The sequence below is a fragment of the Ambystoma mexicanum genome, chromosome 2q, assembly GCF_040938575.1.
Source record: "Ambystoma mexicanum isolate Mex_15411 chromosome 2q, UKY_AmexF1_1, whole genome shotgun sequence".
Classification (NCBI taxonomy): Eukaryota; Metazoa; Chordata; class Amphibia; order Caudata; family Ambystomatidae; genus Ambystoma; species Ambystoma mexicanum.
Genome location: NC_090924.1, coordinates 1,414,219,353 through 1,414,239,037, shown reverse-complemented (window position 1 = coordinate 1,414,239,037; position 19,685 = coordinate 1,414,219,353). Strand labels below are relative to the sequence as shown.

General features: G+C 49.6%; 1 protein-coding gene and 1 long non-coding RNA gene across 4 annotated transcripts in view; one reads left to right on the top strand and one right to left on the bottom strand.

Moving 5' to 3' along the window:
• Nucleotides 1–19,685, top strand: part of BTD (biotinidase) — a 405,811-nt gene that overhangs the window by 224,366 nt on the left and 161,760 nt on the right. For 2 of the 3 annotated variants that reach the window (XM_069648910.1, XM_069648907.1), the window contains exon 3: nt 18,089–18,195. The exons of the other annotated variant lie outside the window; for it this stretch is intronic. The gene's annotated coding sequence lies outside the window, so the exon portion shown is untranslated. The remainder of the gene's footprint in view (nt 1–18,088; nt 18,196–19,685) is intronic. 3 annotated transcript variants of the gene reach the window in all.
• The window catches only part of LOC138570200 (uncharacterized), a 245,499-nt gene that overhangs the window by 131,613 nt on the left and 94,201 nt on the right, over nt 1–19,685 (bottom strand). The window lies entirely within an intron of this gene.

Below are 19,685 nucleotides of genomic sequence, written 5' to 3'. Positions count from 1 at the left end.
GTTCCCGGCAGGGTGGCTCGAGACCTTCAGTGGTGGGCCTGTCAGGAGAACATTCTGAAAGGAGAACAGTTTTGGCAACCCTGGCCGGAGATAACAGTAGTCACGGATGCCTCACTCACGGGGTGGGGAGCCCACGCCAACGACTTGACCATCAGCGGTCGTTGGTCTCCATCGGAGTCCAGACTACATATCAACCTGTTAGAGCTGAGAGCCATCAGACTTGCGCTGAAGGCGTTCCTGCCAGCTGTACAAGGGAAGAACGTCCTGATAATGACGGACAACACGGTGGCCATGCATTACCTCAACAAAAGAGGAGGCGTAGGATCACTACCCCTGTGCAGAGAGGCGATGCAGCTCTGGTTTTGGGCAATCCGAGAAGGAATCTCTCTATCGGCAGTTCACCTAGCCGGAGAGAAGGACTTGACAGCGGACGCTCTGAGCAGGCAGAACACAGTCTCCCACGAGTGGGAGCTAGCTCAGGAAGTCCTTCAAGAGTTCTTCGCCCTTTGGGGAACCCCTCAGGTAGATCTGTTCGCCACCAGCCTAAACAGGAAATGCGACCTGTTCTGCTCAAGGGAATTTCCCCCGAGAGGAGCTCTGGGAGACGCGTTCATAGTGGACTGGGAGTTTCCGCTTCTGTACGCGTTCCCACCGGTCCCTGTCATTCCTCAAATGATCAGGAGGTTGAGAAGATTCCGGCGAACCATGATCCTAATTGCCCCGGATTGGGCCAGGAGAACGTGGTACCCGGACCTTCTAGACTTGTCCATCTGCCCTCCAATTCGACTTCCACTCAGAGAGAACCTACTCTCACAGAAGGGAGGTCAGGTTCTCCATCCAGACATCAAAACCCTCAACCTTCACGCTTTGCTTCTGAAAGGCTGAGGTACAAGGATTGGGACCTCCCTGATGATGTTATGGAGGTGTTGCTTTCGGCAAGGAGGCCAGCAACAAAGTCTTTATACCGCTGCCGTTGGAACAGATTTTGCAGCTGGTGTAGAGAACAGAATATCGACCCTTTTTCATGTGGTACACCAATGGTTTTGTCCTTCCTACTATATCTGGCATATTCAGGCCTTCAAGTTGGCACCATTAAGGGCTATCTCGCAGCGCTATCCATCTTTAAGCGTACTGCGGAAGAACCATCCTATTTCAAATTACCCTTGGTAATACAGTTTCTAAAGGGGTTAACCAATGTTTATCCCCAAAGACCATTCCAAGTTCCCCTATGGGATTTAAACTTAGTACTAACTTTCCTGATGGGCACACCTTTCGAACCTCTCCATTCTTGTTTGTTAAGATTCCTTACCCTTAAAACTGTTTTATTAATAGCACTTACATCTGCTAGAAGGGTGAGCGAATTACAAGCTCTTTCTTGTAAACCCCCTCACACAATATTTCACAAAGACAAAGTTGTCCTGCAAGTGAAGCCTAATTTCCTCCCAAAGGTGGTTTCTGAATTCCATATCACTCAGAAGATTACCCTACCATCTTTCTATCCTCCTCCTCACCCGGGGAAAGAGGAAGAGAGGTTACACAGGCTAGACCCTAGGAGGGCTTTAAGTTTTTACATCAGTAGCCTAGCCAGGATAAGACAGGCAGACCAGCTGTTTGTAGGTTACGCAGGTCACAAGCTGGGGTTACCAATAACTAAGCAGACCATTTCCAGATGGATCATTCTAGCCATTCTGGAATGTTATAAACTGGCAGGGAAAGAGCCCCCTCAAAACCTTAGGGCTCATTCGACCAAAGGTATTGCAGCTTCATCGGCCCTCAAAAGAGGCGTGCCGGTTAAAGACATCTGTGCGGCCGCTACATGGTCGTCTGTCCATACCTTTACACGTTTTTACAATTTGGATTCCTCCTCCAGTCAAGAGACTAGGTTTGGAAGGGCTGTACTGCATTCTATTCATCAATAGAAGACAGCGTGAAGTCAGTACTCCCTCCTCCGATAATAGAATACTGCTATGGAAGCCTATCTAAGATGAGGAATACGTCGGAGGACACAATCCCTTCGAAGAACAAGTTACTTCTTACCTTGTAACGTTCTTTCGACGGGATGTTCCTCCGATGTATTCCTCATCGACCCTCCCATCCATCCCCGCAGTTCTACTTCCCTTGTTGTTGCAGCTTACGCTCCTTCAGGGTGATTAGTTTAGTCCAGAAAGTATTATTGTGGGCTACAAAACGGAACTGAGCAACGGACGCTGCGCGCGGCCTTTATAGGCAGGATGACGTCGACGTCGATACGGCGGCTGTCGAGGGACATCGACTCGGAGGACGTCGACGCGCAGCGCCCTCTAGAGAGAAAAAATTTTCCGAGGCCAGCAGAGCTGGAAGGAGATATCTAAGATGAGGAATACGTCGGAGGAACATCCCGTCGAAAGAACGTTACAAGGTAAGAAGTAACTTGTTCTTCTTCACCAGTCCTTGTGTGTGCCATGCTTCTAGCCATGACCCTGAACACAATAAATACAATGAATTCCCTAGGATTGCTCCAAAGCATTTGCTTTCTGTTGCATCTGTAAAAAGTACCCTTTTCTTGATAGTATTCAATGCCGTGCGCCATATTATTTTCCCGTTGAATTTAGCCAGAAACTCTTCCCATATTGATAAATACTTCTTTACTTCCTCCCCTAACCTTATGTGCAGGTATGGTTTTGCGCAGTGTTCTTTTCCAAACTCCTTGAAAAGACCTTCCCTTGTGGGATTACTCTGGCTGCAAAATTGAGACTTCCTGCTAAGGATTGTATTTCCTTGACTGCAGGGGCGTTGCTAGGGGGGGGGCTAAGGGGGCTATAGCCCCTGATCTTTTGGTTGTAGCCCCGGATACAATCTCAGGAGCTACAGCCAAAAGACTAGCTAGCCCCCAACCGTTCTGACATCAGCTTAGCCCCGGGTCTTTTCCAGACCTAGCAACTCCCCTGCTTGACTGTACCTTTTGTTTTTTCCCCTAAGTGATCTGATATTTATGAGCAACTCATCCCTTTTCCCTGCTGGAATCCTGCATTCTCCTGCGGCTGTATCTATTTCAATACCCAGAAAAACGATGCTTGTGGATGGGTTGGAGGTTTTTTCTTTTGCCAGGGGGATACTGCAATGCACTTCTATTTCTATCGTTTTTTCTAGCGATTGCCTGCATTCGTTAGATCCTGGCTGCCCCATTAGCAGGAAATCGTCCAGGTAATGGGCCACCTGAGCCCCCGGTCTTTCTTTTAGGAAAGCCCATTGAAAGAAAGAACTGAATTGTTCGAATAGTGCACAGGATATTTCGCAACCCATAGGTAGGCACTTGTCTGTGTAGAATTTATTCTCAAATGTAAGACCCAAACAGGACTGTGACCTGGGATGGGCTTATAGTAGTCTATTTATTTTTAAATGTTTTTATTGGCATTTGCAATCATACACATAGCAGTAGAGCACGGAGTGTGCTTTATATTATTGATCATGTGTCGTGTCTGCCAAGAGAACAACAAATAACAACAAACTAACAAAATTAACAGTAATAACAACTTTGACTGTCCACTCCCATGGAATCTTGACGTGGTCTTTATTCTGTGCGTTTGGCTCAGGACCGGGGCCACCCCTCTTCGTGGCCGTTTCGGGACACAGCACTTGGAACGCACACAGGGCTCATCGATCTGATCGTGACGTTTTACCTGGAATTTGTGTCCTGTTGGGCTGTTCAGGGGGTTTGAAGTCTGTCGAGAAGATCATGTCCCTCATGAGGGCTTTCCAGGACTCCAGTGTTGTGCTCACGTCGTCCCCGCCTCTGTTGTTTCCCTCCTCCCAGACCCTGGTTTCGGCCATGGTCCATCTTTCCATTTCCCTGATCCAGGGTCCGTATCTGGGGCCTGCGGGCGATTTCCAAGCCATCGCTATTGTTCTTTTCACAAGAATGGATGCCATGTCCATGAGCTTCACTAGATGTTTGATTTTGCCAAGTCTTGGGTGGGTGCCCAGGAGACACTCCTTAGGTGTCCATTCATACCTTTCCAGTCCAGCTCTCCTGCAGGTTTGCTCGGCAGCAAGCCAGAGCTTCTGGGACCTGGGGCAAGCCCAGAACATGTGGATCAGGTCAGCTTGTTCGGAGGAGCACCATGGGCATGTCGAGTGGATTTTGTTGTTGAAGGTGGCTATCCTGTGCGGGGTCATGTAGGTCCTGTAAAGGACGTTCAGCTGGATCATCCTGAACCTGGCGTTCCGTGACACCTCCTTCGGGTACAGCAGGGCTCTTGCCCATTCCTCCTCCGTGATTTCTATCCCCATGTCGGTCTCCCACCTCTCTTTCAGGCGCGCTCTTCTGGGGTTAATTCGGTCGTTTATCTCGGCGTAGAGCCTCGATGTCGGCTTCCAGCCGTCGCTCAAGTTATACATCTCCTGAACAAGGGGGTGGGTCTCTGGTTCCTCAGGCCATGTGTTCCATTTGGTCTTGGCTACGTGCCTCACCCTCTGGTAAAATAAGAATTGTCCCGAAGAGAGTCCGTCCTTTAGTTGCAGCGAATCAAAGTCCCTAAAGGCTCCTTCGTCAAACATGTCTCCCCATGTGTAGAGGCCACAAATCTCCCAGTTCCTCATTACTGGGAGGTCGATGGGGGTCCTGCATACGTCTGTCAGCATGGGAATTTCGGGCATGTACGGGTGATGGAGGCCTAGTAGTGTTCTAACCCTGTTCCAGACCCGCCTCCCCAAGGTTACTATCATGGGCGGGTCAGGAGGGCCCACCTGCGAGCCCCATATTATCTCCTTAGGGTGCGTAGGCCCGGTCAGTTGGCGAAGGAGGCCAGTCTCAGCGGAGGGTTCATCTGAGAGCCACTTTGTTACATGTGTTAGTTGTGATGCGAGATAGTATCTCTGGAAATCGGGTAGTTGGATGCCGCCCTCGGTGTGGGGGAGCGTGAGGATGTTCAGGGCGAGCCTATGTCTGGACTGACCCCAAAGAAAGTCCCCGACCAGGGATTCCAGTTTCCTGAAGAAGGGCGGGGGGATGTAGTGAGTGATGTTGGTGAAATAGTAGAGGAATCTTGGGAGTATAATCATTTTGGAGATTGCAGCTCTACCCATCATTGAGAGGGGGAGCTTTGACCAGAATTTAATGGACCTTCGAACCCCGCACATTGCTGCTTCGGTGTTGCGCTCGTGGGTGGAGGCTGACGTGTGCATGATGGTTAAACCTAGGTAGCAGAAGGCCTCCGGCTGCCACTGGATCCCTATTTCAGGTAGTTCCTCTGTGTCCCGTCCTCTGAGTCTCGCAAGGGGGAAGAAGCATGATTTCTGTCTACTAAATTTTATCCCCGAGTATTTGGCAAAATTATCGAGGATGTCCAGTGCTGTGGGAGCAGTTTCTCGGGGGTTCCTGAGGTATAGAAGGACATCGTCGGCATATAGGGAAATGATGTTGTATGTTCCGCCAATGCTGATGCCAGAGTCGAACAATTGCTTCCTGAAATAGATTGCCACTGGTTCCAGGCCCAGGATGTACAACATCGGCGATAGAGGGCACCCTTGCCTGGTTCCTCTTTGGATGGGCCATGCGCTTGATACCATGCCACCAGTCTTCACCCGGGCCACCGGGTTGTTATAGAGTATCTCGACCCATCGGATGAAGTGTTCCCCTAGGCCAAACTCTCTCAGGGTCAAGATCAGCCATTCCCAATATATCGAATCGAAAGCTTTTACAGCGTCGAGTGAGAGTACCGCTAGGTCCTCCTTGCTCTCTACTGTTTGTGGCACAACATGTTGGAGCCTCCTCAGATTGGCGGTGGTGTTGCGTCCTGGGACGAAGCCGTTCTGGTCTTCATGTATTAGGGACCCTATCACCCTCGAGAGCCTCTTGGCTAGTATAGTCGTGAGGATTTTGCCATCATAGTTCAGCATAGCCAAGGGGCGGTACGAGTCGCACTCATCAGGTGGTTTGCCCGGCTTGAGCATTGGTATTATGAGAGTCTCTCTCATGCTGCTCGGCAAGGTTCCAGTCTCATAAGCCTCCAAATAGACTTCGTGTAATATCGGGGTTAGGGTCTCCTCGTAAGCCTTATAGAATTCTGGAGTGAGGCCGTCCGTCCCGGGTGTCTTGCTGGTGGAGAGGGACCTGATCGCTTCCGATATGTCTTCTAGTGTGATAGCCGCCTCCAGCCCAGCTCGGTGTTCTTGACTCAGCTTGGGTAGTCCGATTTCGTCCAGGGTGTCTCTTATGTCTTCTTCGGGGATTCGCTCGTTGTGGGCTTAAAGTCTGGCGTAAAAGCTTGAGAAGACTTCATTTATTGCTTGTTGCGTCCTCTGTGTTGTACCTCCCTCGTCTTTGATCTCTTTAAGGGCCTGCCTTGGGTTCTCCCTCTTACATAACCAGGCAAGTATCCTGCCGGGCTTGTCCGCTTCTTTGTGTGCCCTCAGGGTCCGTGTGGAGAAGTCGAACTTGGACAGCCTCTCCCAGGCTGTCCTGCATTCTTCCCTGATGTCCTTCAGTTTGGCTTCCCTGGCAGCGGTCGGAGGCGAAGCATCTTCCAGTTGCCTGATCTCATCCTCCTTGTCCTCCAGCTCCTTCCTCAGTTGCCTCCTGATCCCACCGGCCTCAGCTATTATCTCACCCCTCGTTACCACCTTCATGGCTTCCCAGAATGTGCTCCACTTCTGGACCGATCCTTTGTTGATCTGTACGTACTCGTCTAGTTTCTCTCTTAGGGTTTCCTTAAATGCAGGGTCCGTTAAGGTTTCAGTTGGCATGCGCCACATTGGGATAGGGGGCCGCGGGCCTCTTAGGTGGAGCTGTATCAGGAGAGGAGAATGGTCCGAAATCGATCTTCCCAGGTAGTTCGCCGACTCAACCAGTGCGTTGTCGACGAAAAGGTGGTCTATCCTGGTGTGTAAATCGTGGGGGGCTGAGTAGAATGAGTAGGCCCTGTCGATAGGATGCAAGTCTCGCCAGGCGTCAACCAGGTACAAGTCCGCAACCGCAGTGCGGAGAGCGCGGGAGGCAGGGCCGTTGGGTGTGCGCGGCGTTAAATATCTGTCTGTGTCTTCGTTCATCACGCAGTTAAAGTCTCCCCCCCACAAGAGGGCGTCCTCCCTGTGGTGTGCAATTTTGGCGCATATCTGCCTGAGGTGGGAGGGTATGCCATGTTGTGGGAAGTATGAGTTGACTATGCATAGCCGGGAATTTTCCAGCATGCCCCAGATCATCACATACCTGCCTTCTTCGTCCGTCTCCATCCCCATCTGGTGAAAGGGTGTGTCAGGACTCACCCACGTGTATACGCCGCGTGCGTACTTCGAGTAAGAGGAGCCACTGCCCTGGCCGCCCCAGTAGTCCGCCAATTTGTTCGCGGTGTCGGATGTGAGGTGCGTTTCTTGCAAGAGGGCAAACGATATCTTCTTCCTTTTCAAGTAGGAGTGTATTCGATTTCTCCGCAGGTAGGATCCCATCCCTCTGACGTTCCATGTGATTATTCTGAAGCGTGTTGCCATTGCTTGGCTTTAATCATGGATGGGAGAGGCTCCCCGCCCATTTTCTGGGTTGGGCATCCACTGCTAGGTGTCATGCTTCGATTTGCTTGCATGGGGTGGTGGGCTCCAGTTTCCGGCCTTTGATCCTCCGTAAATTGGGGGACAGTCTTCATGAGGAGTGCAGTCATAACAAAAACTGAACAAAAATAACCATAACTGGTGCACCCAGCTACTGCCAAGGGGGGGCAGTGCTCGGGGGCTCTCGTGCTGTCTGTCCCCATCCGGGTTTCTAGCACGAGTAGGTTCGTGCCGGCAGCTAGCCAGCACTGGTCTTGCGTGGATGTGTGCTGCGCGCCCATGAGCGGGAGGCCGGGTGGGCCCCGTAGTCACTTGATGTCCTCAATGTAGTTTCCTCGGTAGTGATGTACACTCTTGTGGTGGTGTACAGTGCTGGTTCAAGGGCAGTGGTGTCCAGGTGTCAGACCGTCGCCCCTTGTGCTTTCGGTTCAGTTCTCGTGGGTGGGTTCAGGGGGGACACCCGCCAGGTTATTATGTTCCAGCCACATGGTGGCGGCGGCTGGAGTTTCCAAAAATATCGCTCTCCCCTTGTGAATCACTTTTAGTCTGGAGGGATACAGCAGCATATATTTTAGATTTAGTTTTCTCAATCTAGCTTTGATTGGGACAAAAGAGTTCCTTGCTCGCTGCACTGACTGCGTGTAATCAGGGTAAATGGTGACTTTTGAATTATCCCGCTCTATCTCTCCGCCCTCTCTCGAGAACTTTAGGATCACTTCGCGGTCCCGGAAATTGAGGACTTTCGCTATGATGGGGCGAGGAAAGGAGCCCGGGGGGGTTTCTTCTGGAGCGATCTGTGGGCCCTTTCTATAGCGAAGCCCTGGGAGAGTTTTTCTGCCCCAATTTCCTGCTGTATTAGGGATTCTATGTAGGCCGTCGGGTCCGTGGTCTCGGCTCCCTCGGGAATACCCAGTATCCTAATATTGTTACGCCTGGCGCGGCCCTCTGCCTCGTCTGATCTTGCCTCCAAGTAGCTCACCTTTCTCCGAAGGTCCGCCACCTCTGCCTTGAGGTCTTGTGTGTCCTCGGCGATGTCCTTCTGGGTGGTTTCCATGTTGGTGACACGTTCCGTCAGATTGCGGGCATCTTGTCTTATGAGTTGGATGTCAGCCTTCACCTCACCAATTTTCGTGTCAATAAATGTCCTTAGGGCAGCAATCGCCTCGAGTACCTGGTTGTCCTTGTCGCGTTCCTCTGGGCTGGTCTGCGCAGCTGTACTTTTAGGCGTGGACTGGGCGCCCGGGTGAGGTTTTGGGGTGACGAAAGGATCCATAGTGGCATTCTTGGCCTTGCCCCTTGAGGTAGACATTGCAGAGTCTCTGGTCCCCTTTGCCTGTTATAAGTGTCTGGTCGTATGGCTCTCCCCAGCCTGCTCTCCGCCCAGCCCGCGGGGGGGGCGCCTCAGCAGGTTAATCCGCCTGTCGGGTCGACCCGCTTTGTTGTTCGGAGGCGAGGGCCGACTCGTGGGGGGCGGACAAGCCCTAATTATGTTCGTCGGGACGGGGCGTCGGGCTAAGCTGGGGGGCGTCTTTGGTGTCTCCGGTGCTGGTTCCAGAGCGCGGTCCCCCGCGTGTTATTGCAGTGGGCCTCGAGTGCCAGGAGACCCGATATCACAGTCCAGGGGGTCCCCACAGCTTCCCCCGCTACGATCCGGAAGGGTCCCAGCGAGCGGGCCCCGGATTCGCGGGAGCAGCTCCGTGCGCCGTCCGCCGTGGATAGAGAGTCTTGCCGGGAGGGTCCTGGGCCCCCCAGTGATGTTCTGTTGGGCAGCGCCACACGGTTCGGCTGGTCCCACCGCTTCGTTGGTTTTGCTCGAGCAGCAGGGAGCGTGAATGCCTGACTGGTCCCGGGGAGTGGAGTTTCGCCGGCGCTCCTGCAGGGTTCAGGCTCTCCCGGGCATCGAGGCCGCCATTTTGAATGCGCCGCTCGGAAAGGGGGGGGGGCTGGGCAAAAGCGCCGTATCGGGGCTCCCGAGCTCCGATTTTCGTCAAGAGCAGCTGCGGAGCACGGGTCCTCGCCTCAGCTTCGGTTAGGTTGTCGGATGGGCAGCCCAGCAAACTTGAAACACCTAGTTCAGGATCAGACTACGGGGCTTGGCCGGAGCTCGAAAGTTCCGCGTCCTCACTCCATGAGCACCAAGCCACGCCCTCCATGGGCTTATAGTAGTCTAAATGCATATTCTATATCTATTTTCTCCATTAATGCATTTTGCCACACTTTTTTACAAGCCTTAATGCCTCATGGAAGTGTGTGTATGACGATTCTGTTTCTGTGTTTGGTATCCCCTCATTCACCGACTTGCCCCATAGGTAGGACAGGTGGTGTATTAAATCTATATTGCCCTGCTTTCTTTTAGGGTACCAAACCCAGCAGAGAGCATATGTACTCACTGAAAGGCATTGTATCCCACCCACCCTGCCCCCCCATTCTCCCTAGCTCTAATTCATTTTCCAGCTTCTTTTTTGACTAGTTTAGGGGTTTTTGTTGCTTATTTTAAGTTTAACGGTATCACTCTAGAGACCCATGGTCTTCAAAGGGGATGCGAAAGCCTTCCATAAACCCGTCTTTTATTGACTGCCTCATCTCCTTGTATGTTTCTAATAAGTGCATACAATTCTTTATTTTAATGGGTGTCTTACCTGGTATTACATTTTTGTCAGCTTTATTATCCTTGCCCCTTTCACCTTGATATTCCAGTTTTTAATGAGTTTTCTCCCTGTTGTCAGGTAGGTCTCACAGATCCTCTTTTTGTGGGTTTACTGGGCAGTCTAGTACATCCGTTGCTACTATGTGCACCCCCACATTTGGTGCATGCATGCTTATATCTGCACTGCTTCCCCATGAACGGTACCCTTTTTCAAACTTCCAACATGTAACATTGTTTTTACTGGGATTATGTGGCTTGTTTGCATTCTGGCTGTGGGTATATGACCTAGCCACCCATGGCTCTTTATTACGAAAGGGCTGCTTGCTCTTGTTTTTGTGTTCTGGGTCCGTGCATTTCTCGCTGTTAGTCTGCAGGTTTTTTGCCAGTGCCGTGCTTTTTTCTGCACAGCATTGGGATTTCGTTTTTAAGACGACATGAATGTAAAGGCTTACCTGCACTTCGTCCCACTCTATTTCTGGGCGTGTGCCCATGGCACTCCTGAACTGATCGTCATAAGTGAGCCAAGCCTCCCCCCAAAGGTTTCGCTTACCTGCCTGATTTTATCCTGGTATGCAAAAAGCGCCATTGCCTTCATTGGAAATATCTCCAATACTACTGTCCCCATTATGTTAAATGCTTTTGACCAGTTATCAACATTTTGTTCTACCTGTGATTTTCTAGCTATGGCCTTCTCTTCACTTTTTTGGGATCCCTGGATACATCGTATCCTTTTTGTTCAGCCTCTAATAGAGAAAATATTTCTATAAACTCTTTCTTCCATATTTTTTCTTTTGCTACCTGGTCTTTTCCATGCTAAGGATCTCTTGAACGGGTTCTGTATCTTTTTCTAGTTCCCTGATTATGGCTGGTATTAGTGATGGTGTGATCCCATTGCTCCCATCTATGAGGGATACCATGCCTGGGTCGTTATTGTTGGCATTTGCTGGCGGGCCTGTGTCCACCAACGTGGGTGCTGACAATATGGCCCTAGTTGTGGGTGCACTTTCTGCAGTGCCCTGGGTGTCACTGTGATCCCTCCCAAGCCCTTAAATGCCCATTTCCATTTTGTACATTTTCCTCGTTTGCCCCTGTTTCCCTTACTTCTTTTTCCCCCATTTCTGTCACCATCTTTTCCAGTTTATCAAATTTAGCATTTACTATTAATTCTTACTGTGCAATGTATTTAATCGCAAAAGTATCCATCATTTCAGTCATGCTTGTCTCTTTTTTTACCTTTGATTTTCTTTCTCTTTCCTTCTGCTTCCCCTTGTTCTCTGCTGTAGTTGGTTTTCCACTGTCTTTGGCATTCTTATTTGGTGGCTCGCCTTTTGTCTAGCACCACAATATCTTCTTCAACATCTGTGTCATCCCCCAGTCTCTTGCGCACCCAGGCCCAGCCATGTATCTTCTCTGCTGCTGCTGCCCATTCCATTAATATGTTCCCTCTTTTCTCAGTATTGGAGAGGCTTTTCTGAGCCATCTTTCGAATGGATTGTCCTTGCACGTATTCCTCATGTTTGTTATTCGATATCCAGCTTCAGCTTCTTCGTAATCTTTTTTCCGGCAGAGGACGCTGTGCCTCGATGGTGTCGACTCTGTCCCTTGAGGGCCTCATCTCAATGTCATTGAAGGCATATATAGCATGCGCTGCGTCTGTTGGCTTCAGTTCTGTTTTTCCGCGACAGCTTTAGCTTCGAGAAATATGGCGCACTTCTTAACTTTCGTGACTACTTCATTATTTCAAAAGAGAAATCGAGAAAATGTCATCTTCGTGGACACTGACGACCTCGAAGACCGGGTTAAAAAAGCGTTGTGATTGTAGGTCGAAAATATATTTGACCGATCCCCATCGTATTTGTTAGTGGTGCCTTGGGGCAGACCATAACACCTGGGACTGCTCCAAGTGCCAGTCGATGACTGGAAAGGCCTTGAATGAACGAAAGGGGAAATTGAAGGTAGGTCGAATCCGTACCCCAGCCAAGAAACCCTCGACAGACGCGTCAAGCGGTCAAGATCGAGAAGTGACTCTCACCACTCTTCTTCGTCATCGAAGAAGTCTAAGGGAAGGCACCATAGGTCGCCTTCGTCGACTTTACAGACTGATGCTTCCTCTGAGAGGGTTTTCCACCCAAATAAAAAATCCACTCCGCCTGAGTGGGAGGCCTTCAGAGCTGAGATGCTCAAAATATTTGAAAAACTGAAGCCTCCAAGCCATGCTCCTACCGCGTCTTTCAGAAGAAGCTGGGAAGGAAAGGGCTTGACCTAAATCCTGCGCGCCCTCGGGCCGAAGGCCGATCCACATCGAGAGCCGTCGAGGCCTCGATCCGATGAAGTAACATCGAAGGATCAGTCCAGTCGAAAGCATAACTCGAGGTTGTCAACACCTTCGCCAGCGGCACCATCGACGCCAGCCAAACCCTCAACGTCGACGCCGAAGGCATCGACGCCAGCTGCGCCCTCATTGCCAGCTGCACCATCGACGCAGAGCGCCCGGTAAAACCTATGCCGTTAATGAAGAAGTTTAGATGGCTGCTCCAGCGTCAAACCCATTATTATTTACATAACCTCTCATACCTGAAAACCTATGTGCCACTACCAAGAAAAGATTTTAAGTCTCATACTTCCATATATGTAGAGAGTGAACCCTCGGATGAAGAGGCTCTATTTGGCCTCCAATTTGGTACGCCAAATGTACCAGGGAATTTTATTGCAGAGGAGTCAAGGTTGAGACACCTCTATCACAACCTTCAGACTGCAAATGGGGTGGATACCTCGCCTGATTTGGAGTTTGGGAAACCAGAGGCTGGGGAGCATGCAGATGCATCCTACAGACAACTCATGTCCAAGGTAGTGGAAAACATGGGGTGGAGTAGGCCTCCATTACCATTCGAACAAGGATGTTCTATCGGACATCTTAGATAAGGGTCCTCAGTCAGATCCCATATTACCATTTCACATTGCTTTGCAGAAAAGGGTGGCGACGAATTGGGGAAACACTGAAACCAATCCAGCTATAAATAAAAACGTGAGCAAGAAGTACCACCCTTCCAGTAGTGACCCTGACTACCTGTCGAAACACCCCACTCCAGAAAGTCTGGTGGTACAGGCAGCTACTGCAACATCTAAGCAAGCGACTTACCCTACCATCCCTCCGGATAGGGATGACAAAAGAGTAGATGGATGGGCAAGGAAGGTATTTTCCGCAGGGAGTATAGCACTCAAATCTACCAATTCCACATGTGCGCTTGCAAAATGTACGTTCACTCTATGGGACTGCATTTCCATGGCGGCAGAGCACATTCCCGAAGGGGATGAAAGAGATGGGATCTTAGCCATAGTTTGAGACAGCAAATAAGCCATGTGCAAGTCTCTTCAGTCAGTTCTTGATTCTGCTGATAGCTTCATCAGAACCATGGCTACTAGCACTGTTATGGGCAGGTTTGTATGGCTGCGCAAGTCGGGTTTTGCACCGGATGTGCAATCCAGACTTCTCAACATGCCCTATGACAGGTCTCACCATTTTTGGCAACAAGGCTCATCTTGAGAAGTTGCAGACCTTGAAGGCGGCAGCCAAAACTTTAGGTACAACTATTAGGCAACCTCAGCCTTTTTAACCTAGTGGACAACCTTGGAAGGGGTAGATCTTTTTGCTACTACTCCTCAGTTGGAAGGGCGAGAGGAATGGCCAGTCAAAGGGGCCAAAGAAGATTTCCTTGTGGTGCACGAGGAAGCGGTGCAAAGCCAGCTCAAGCAGGGGCATCTTTACCATATGCCGCTGAATCAACCGCGTCAGGTGTTGGGTCACAATTCACCAGTTGGAGGCAGACTGTCTCAGCATCTAGAAGAATGGCGAGACATTACTTTGCATGCTTGGGCTTTGGAAACTGTAGCCCGCGGGTACTGCCTTCCTTTTATACAGAGACCTTCGAACAATCCACCGGAGAACCACTCTTTGAGGATTACAGATCCGCTCCATGTGCAGAGGATTTTAACCCTGCTAGAGAAAGGCGCTATAGAACCAGTGCCTGTAGCGAAGGGGAACAAAGGTTGGCATTCCCCTCATTTCCTAATACCCACGAAGGATGGAGGACTGAGACCCATCATGGACTTGAACAAGTTCCTCAGGAAGGACAAGTCAAAGATGGTCACACTTTCTCAGATCCTTCAGGATCTCCACTCCAGGATTGGATGGTGTCAGTGGACCTTCAGGATGCTTTTTTTCATGTGCCAGTCCATCTAAACCACAGAAAATACCTGAGGTTCGCAGTTGGTGGTTCTCATGATCAATTTTGAGTTCTGCCATTTGGGCTGATCTCTGCTCAAGCGTTTTCACCAAACTGATGGCGGTAGTGGCAGCGAGTCTCAGGAGAAGGGGAATTCACGTCTACCCCTACCTGGACGATTGGCTGATCAGTGCACGTATTCCCGAACAAGTCTTGGATCATCTCAACGTCACCTGCCACTCCCTTCACAGACTGTGCTTCTCCCTCAATTACAAGGAGTCCCATATGACACCTTCTCAGAAACTCCAGTTCATCAGAGCTGTTCTGGATACATCCTTGGGAAAGAGCTCGCCACCTGAGGTGAGGGCTCAAGACATTCTTCAGATGGTCAACAAATTTCAAAGTACCCAGTGTCTCCCGGCCTTCGATTGAGGTTGCTCGGCCTTATGGCGTCCTGCATTTTTTCTGGTGCCAGAGGGTCCGCCCGAGAATGAGATCCCTTCAATGGGCTCTAAGAACTCAATGGTCCCAATTCTCAGGAAAGATGCCGGACCTACTTTAGGTTCCCAGCAGGGTGGCACAGGATCTGGCCTGCAATGACAACATTCTGGCCTAGGCAACCATGGCCGGAGATGACAGTAGTGACCGACGCCTCACTCACGGGGTGGGGTGCCCACACCAACAATCTGACCGTCATTGGTCGTTGGTCTTCATCGGAGTCCAAACTACACATCAATCTTTTGGAGCTGAGGACAATTCTACTAGCGCTGAAGGCTTTTCTGCCCTCTGTACGGGGAAAGAATGTCCTGATAATGACAGACAATACAGTGGCCATGTACTACTACCACAACAAAAGAGGAGGTGTAGAGTCACTATCACTGTGCAGAGAGGCAATTCAAGAAAGAATTTCCCTATCAGCAGTTCACCTAGCCCGAGAGGAGAACACAGCGGTGGATTCTTTGAGCAGGCAGAGCACAGTCTCCCACGAGTGGGAAATCGCTCAGGAAGTCCTTCACCCTTGGGGAACCCCTCAAGTGGATCAGTTTGCGGCAGGTATCAACCGGAAGTGCGGAGTGTATTGCTCCAGGGAATTTCCCCCAAGAGGAGTTCTAGGAGACGCGTTTGTGATGGACTGGGAATTTCCACTCCTGTATGCGATTCCTCCAGTCCCCGTCGTGCCTCACGTGATCAGGAGGTTTAGAAAGTTCGGGAAACACATGATCCTAATTGCCCTGGATTGTGCAAGGATGACGTGGTACCCGGACATTCTGGACATGTCCATCTGTCCTCCAGTACATCTTCCACAAAGAGAGGATCTTCTCTTGCGAGAGGATGGTTAGGTTCTCCATCCAGAGGTCAAAACACTCAACCTTCACGCTTGGTTTCTGAAAAGCTAAGATACAAGGATTGGGACCTCCCGGATGACGTAATGGAGAGGGCCAGCAACAAAGTCTTTGTACCATTGCCGTTGGAATAAATTCTGGGACTGATGCAGAGAAAAATAATGTAGATCCTTTTCTGTGTAATACACTGAATCTCTAATCCTTTCTACTATCTTTGGCCAATCTGGGGCCCCAGATTGGTACTATTAAAGGCCATTTGGCGGCACTGTCCCTCTTTAAGAGCTCGTCAGAGGGGATGTTCATACTTTATAATTCCACTGGTAACACAATTTCTAAAGGGGCTCACCAATGTGTTCCCCCCATCTCCGTTCCAGGTTCCAATTTGGGGTCTTAATTTGGTTCTAAAATTTCTAATGTGTGAACCTTTTGAACCTTTACATTCTTGTCCCTTAATGTTGTTAACCTTTAAAACCATTTTATTGGTAGCTCTGACATCAGCCCATAGAGTGAGCGAGTTGCAGGCACTTTCGTCCAAGCCACCCTTTATTATCTTCCACAAGGACAGGGTTGTTTTAAGGGTTAAACCTTCATTTTTACCCAAAATCATTTCTGATTTCCACATGGGACAAGAAATATTTGCCTCGTTTCTGCCCCCCCTCTTCCTAGTAAGGAGGAGGAGAGATTACATAGGTTGGACCCTCGTAGAGCTTTAAGCTTTTATATATCTAGACCACGAATGCACAACTTGCGGGCCAGTTGCGGCCCGCTATGCTGTTTTGTCCGGCCCACCGGGAACAAAGACTTTTTCCTATTGCAGTCCGGCCCGCAAGCAGCATCGGATGCCATCCATCAGGAAAAGTCTTTGTTAGTCTTCTGGGCCGGACAAAACACGGACCCTCAATGGCTCAGTGCACACGCACCACGTAGCTCCTACGAGTCACGTAGTGTGTGTGTGCTGCACCAATGGAGGGCCAGCACTACGGCTAGCATGTTCAATAAGGCTTGATGCCGGAAGGCATTTCAGCCTTGCCACGCCAGCCATAGTACCAGAAACCTTGCAAGCGTTCCAGCAAGCCTGTCTTCCAGCACGTCTGTCCTGCCTGTATGTTTTTTTGGCAGGGCTGTCCTGCCTGTATGTTTGTGTGTGTGTCTGTTGAGATGCGGGGGTGGGGCGGATGTTGGGTCTGCCTGTATGTTTGTTTTTGTGTAGATGGGCAGTGTATGTTGAGGTGCGGGGGTGGATGGGTGTTTGGTCTGTATGTTTGTTTTTTTATGTATGGGCAGTGTATGCTGAGAGTGTGGGTGGGGGATTCGGGTATGTATGTGTGTGTATGCATGGTGTATGCTTGTTAGTTTGTATGCTGAGTTGGGGTGGGGGGTTCGGGTCTGTATGGGTGTATGTATGCATGGTGCATGCTTGTTAGTTTGTATGCTGAGTTGGGGGGGTGGGGAGGCTTGGGTCTGTATGGGTGTATATATGTATGGTGTATGCATGTTTGTATGCTGGGGTGGGGGCTCGGGTCTGCATGGGTGTATGCATGCATGGTGTATCCATGTTTGTATGCTGGGGTGGGGGCTCGGGTCTGTATGGGTGTATGCATGCATGGTGTATGCTTGTTAGTTTATATGCGGAGTTGGGGGTGGGAGGGTTCGGGTCTGTATGGGTGTATGTATACATGGTGTATGCTTGTTTGTATGCCGAGTTGGGGGGTCGGGACTGTATGGGTGTATGTATGCATGGTGTATGCTTGTTAGTTTGTATGCAGAGTTGGGGGATGGGGGTTCAGGTCTATATGGTTGTATGTATGCATGGTGTATGCTTGTTAAGCGAAGGGACTGGGTCATGGCCGAAGGCTATGCTGTAGGCACATAGCCTACTGCCCAGGCCCAAAGGCACTGCCCAATGGGCCAAAGGGGTGACTGGAGGTACCTGGGGTATGATGCCAGGATTTGTCTAGTGCAGTGTGGCCACTGTCATGGCTTCTGGAAATGCCTGGTGTGGACATTGGGCTCTTGGGGGGTATGTGCTGGCACAGTGTCTCGTGGTCATGCCCATTGGCCTGGTCCACTGGACACAATGGGTTGTCTTGGAAGTGCATACAAGTGCTCACTGGGCATGGCCATCTGGCCGACCGGACAATATCTGCATTCAGCCAAATATGAGAAGGCAAAATGGATGTCTTGCTGGGGCTGGTCAAAGGCCATGCACAAAGCAAATCTTGCACAGAAAATCAGTTTTCTATGTAACGTTTGACCATGTCAATGCAGGCTCACCAAGTGTGGCAAATAAATGTGTGGCCACATCCAAACAAACATACAACATTTGGTAAAGCTTATGAATGCTTTCATTCCAGATAGATAAGGCAGCAGACAGGGGAACGATCAAGAAAGTGCCCGGATCCACCTTCATGAAGCCAGCCTAGAAACTGGGAACAAAAGTAGACTTCAGACTCCAGACCAGGTAAAAACTGTTTCTTATGACACTACAGTAGCTTGGGTTCCCTGCATGGCTCTTTGAACAACATAAAGCTAAAACGGGAAAAGCTAAGATATGTACTTCCTTCAAACTTTTGTTGAAACGTGACCCAACCAAGGCTATACTCCCAAGAGTATGGCCGACCCAAACAGCAAAGTATAGCAGTCCAAAATACTGTCTCCGCCACAGCCCTCCTATATTGAGCACTCATTTTCCAGGGCATGTACACCTTATGGCAGTTTTAGTTTTGCAAAAATGACTTTTCTATAAAGTTGAGACTTCCGACAGTGCATTTGTGCCGGTTTCTACATTTTGTGCTCTGGTTGATTGTATGCTTTGAAGGTGGGATGTGTTACGGCGCAGCTCTGCCACAATTTCAAATGGCTACTGTAGTAGGGCCAGCCAATCCCTGCATTCATCACCTTAATCTTAAACATAGCAGTTTGATACACTATTCAGCCCGCTATTCCTGAAGGAAATATCCATCAGTAAGTGCATGAAATAGTATACTGGCAAGGCTATGTTCTTTGTCTGATTTTGTTCTTTTGTCGCTTCTAGGCTTCTCTAAAAAGTATATAATTTGTATATACTCTAGACTTGGAATGTCGTGGTGGGAGCATAACAGTGGAGTTCGTATCTTCCCCCGAATTACCATTGAACCTGCCCTTTACTGTTGGTACACAGGCCCCAGGGTGCATTGAATCACTGTTCCTGCTCCAAAGATGTCCCTGCCAATGTCCAGTGCAGTTAAAAAAAAAGAAAGATTGACCAGGAGCACCTTCAATTTAAGGATGAATGGTTTGAGATGTTTTTTTTTCATCAAGTCCAATCCAACGTGTGCTTGTGTCTCATTTGTCTCAAGCGCATAGCAGTCCCCAAGAAATATAATATCCGCCGCCATTGTGAAATGAAACATTCACAATATAAGGATTTGCCGGGGGAAGTGAGAATTAAGAAAGCTGGGGAGGTAAAAACACAGCTGACCAAGCAACAGGGTGTTTTTGCCCAGAAAAAAGAAAATCTGAATATGCCACCATTGCGAGTTATAAGGTTGCACAACTTATTGCAAGGTCAGCACGTCCTTTCACAAATGGGGATTTCGTAAAAGACTGCCTGATGGAGATTTGCGAGGCAGTGTGTAAAGAAAAAAAAGATGCTTTTACAAATGTTCCCTTTTCACAGATGAGTATCCAGCGGCATATTGTAGACATGGCTGACAATTGTTACAGCCAAATGAAAATGCAATGTAAGGATGTCAAGTTCTTTTCAGCTGCCCTTGACGAGAGCACGGGATCAAGTGACACAGCCCAACTCTTAATTTTCATTGAGGGGTGGGGGGGGGTCAATAACGAACGCAGTGTATTTCAGGAACTGACTTCCCTGGTATCTTTGCATGGCAGGACTACTGGTGCTGACATTTTTAATACCTTTGCAAAAAGTCATCAATGATTTAAATTTCCGATGAGATACTCTGG